Source organism: Mus pahari, chromosome 20 (assembly GCF_900095145.1).
Source record: "Mus pahari chromosome 20, PAHARI_EIJ_v1.1, whole genome shotgun sequence".
NCBI classification, from domain to species: domain Eukaryota; kingdom Metazoa; phylum Chordata; class Mammalia; order Rodentia; family Muridae; genus Mus; species Mus pahari.
Genome location: NC_034609.1, coordinates 34,694,092 through 34,697,020, shown reverse-complemented (window position 1 = coordinate 34,697,020; position 2,929 = coordinate 34,694,092). Strand labels below are relative to the sequence as shown.

The window sequence follows — 2,929 nt, the reverse complement described above, 5'->3', positions numbered from 1 at the left end:
TGTGTGTGTGTGTGTGTGTGTGTGTGTGTATACAGCTTTAGCACTCCTGGAATTGGATTTGTAAACCAGGTTGACCTTGAACTCACAGAGATCCTGAGCTCTGGGACTCAAGGTCTGTGCCACCACCACCTAGCAAATGAAAGGTTATTTCTTATACTAGCTAACTGGGGATATAACTGACTTGAATAATAAACTCATCTTGAAAAATAACAAAGTTTGGAGATGACCTTAGAGGGGGAAAAAAGGAACTGACCCCTACTTGGGTAACCTCACACTCCCTTAAACTTCCTCCACTACTCCCCTATCTGCTGCCCCAGGATTATTCAACACAAAGCAGCCAAAGGAACCATCTCAGCACTTCTAGGGGTTACCTCCATTTTTATGTATTTACCGGTGTGGCATGCGTGCGTTTGCGTGCCGTGCCAGGGTCTGTGCACAAGTTGAAGTCAGAGAACAACGTGGAGGAAATCAGTTCTAGCTTTTCTCCTCGAGAGAGGAAAATGACTCAGGTCATCAGTCTCACTGAGCCATCTCATCCGCCTCCCTTTCGTTTTCTTTTTTTTCTTTTTTTTTCAGTTTTGCTGAACTTCCAGGCTATCCCATACAGTGGCTATCAGGGCTCCCTGCAACCTTATTTTCTCAACCCCCAAATTTAAGACCTCAAACAGAGAACCTGGGAAGACTCAGGGTAACTATTTAATGGATTTGGGGAAAGAATCAGCCAACAAGGGGCGCCAACTGGGAGCTGTCCAGAAAGCGGGTGTGGGAAGCTGGCATATCTCCAGCAGGAGTAGAAACCCAGGGGAAGGCGTGTCAAGCTGGCCGCGCTTCCGGAGCGGAACTCTGGACAGACACAGCTGTCCGACAGGTTGGTTTTGAGGGCTCCGCTGGGGCATTGCTGCGTTGGCCTAAATTTGACTTTAGGCGGGAACCGCGGCCAGTGCGGAGTTCCTCCGAGAGGCGGGAGGTTTAAGGTTGCACCAAGGGAGGGGACTCAGGTCACTGGGGACCTGCTCCAGCTTGGCGTGCATTGTCAACGAGGCAGAAGTCCGTGGTCCAGGAGCGGCGGAAGACTGATCCTACAGAAACTGAGTGCAGGTTAGACTGGAGGAGCGCCCCTCGAGATCACTTAGAATCCAGTGAGCAGTAGCGCGGCAGGAGGAAGCACAAGAATCACAGAATCACAGATTGGACTTCCTGGAACTCAGGGTGAGTTGGTTTCGATTCCCTAACTAAATTGGGCTGTCATTCTGCTAAGACCTCTGCTGACCTTTTTTGCTCAAGTAGGATGGAGATCAAGGAAAGGCAAAGGGTGGAGACCCGCCCTGAGGTGCCCAAGTGGTAGAGTAGATGGGGAGTCAGTAGGACAATCAATTTCCAGCACGGGGTTTGGGGGAGGGGTGGGGAAAGCGGGGATTCAGGACAGGGTTTCTCTGGGTGGCTCAGGCTGCACTGGAACTTGGAACTTGTTCCGTAGACCAGGCCGGACATGAACTCAGAGATCCGCCTGCCTCTTGATTGCCAAGTGCTGAGGCTAAGGGCATGCGCCACCATTACTCAGTTCTTAAGTATGAACGCTCTCTTCCTTTTCTGGGACCCATTTCACAAATAATCTAATGTAAAGTTTTTAAAAGGGCATCTGATATTTTTTAGACTATTTATTTTTTTTTGTTTATCGAAACAGGATCTCACTGTGTAGCTCTGGCTGGCCTGGAACTCACTGTATAGTCCAGGCTGGGGAGGGGGGGGATAAGAGTAAATTAATATATTTAGTAGTACTTCCAGATTTTTCGCCTTTGCTCTCAGACATCCAAGAAAGAGTCTTGACGACTTGGGCTCACCATCCGGGAATGTCTGCCCCCCCCCCCCCGAGATCCATTGATTTTCTCTAAGAGCATCCTGACAGGCTAGAGAGATGGCTCAGCCGTTAGAGTACCCTGACATTAATGCCTGTGCCTCCTGCCCAGGAATCCTGGGGACAAGGAAAACTAATTACTCACATGCTTGATTTCAGTTTAACTGCTTTTTCACTTTTGGGGGGGGGGGTAAGATTTATTTAATTTGTTTTATGTGAGTACACTGTTGCTATTCTCAGACACACCAGAAGAGGACATCAGATCCCATTACAAATGGTTGTGATCCACCATGTGGTTTCTGGGAATTGAACTGGAGACCTCCAGAAGGACAGTCAGTGCTCTTAACCGCTGAGCCAGATGGTTTTCCTTTTTTTACTTCAGCCCCTGGTTTTACTTTTTGACTCATGTTTTAAAGACAGATTGGGGGTCCAGGGAGTTATTTTCTCCGTGTTGTGATCTGATCTGTAAATGGATTTATTCCTTTCATTCATTCATGTGTGTGCGTGTGTGTGTGTGTGTGTGTGTGTGTAAACTGGTTGCTCTCCCAGAAGACCCAGGTTTGATTGCCAGTATGCACATGACAACTGTACTTCCGGAAGATCTGACACCCTGGCTCTACATGCATGCAATGCACAGATACACATGTAGGCAGAACACTCGTACACATAAAATAAAAATTAGCAAATCTAGCCAGGCAGTGGTGGCCTGTAGTGGTGAATTAGTTAGACCACATTGGCGCACACATGCCCCATCTGCCCAAGAGCTCTCTGGATTTGCGAATGAAAGATACACACACACACACACACACACACACACACACACACACACGACAGCTAATTTTGATATGCCTTGACTAATTCACAGGCTGGGCATTTTTAAACTTCCCCTCGCGGCTAGCACACCCTTCCCTCTGGTATTCCTGGTTTAATACCTTCTAAATCTATTTTATCTTTGCCATCTTGTTACCTTCTGCGCAGTCTCACCCCCACCCCCGTAGGTCTGCATTCCCTTTCCGCCTACATTGTAGGATGCTTTCTCTCCCATCTCCCCTCTCTCCCCTCTCCCCCCTCTCC

The 2,929-nt window shown here is 48.3% G+C and overlaps 1 protein-coding gene across 3 annotated transcripts in view; it reads left to right on the top strand.

Annotated features, from left to right (window-relative positions):
* Positions 1 to 823: 823 nt before the first annotated feature.
* Positions 824 to 2,929, top strand: part of Mlkl (mixed lineage kinase domain like pseudokinase) — a 27,189-nt gene continuing 25,083 nt past the window's right edge. The window contains exons 1-2 of one of the 3 annotated variants that reach the window (XM_029532608.1): positions 824 to 868; positions 1,020 to 1,209. The gene's annotated coding sequence lies outside the window, so the exon portion shown is untranslated. Of the gene's footprint in view, positions 1,210 to 2,929 lie in introns of all 3 variants that reach the window. The other 2 variants (XM_029532609.1, XM_021220723.2) reach the window with 2 other exon arrangements.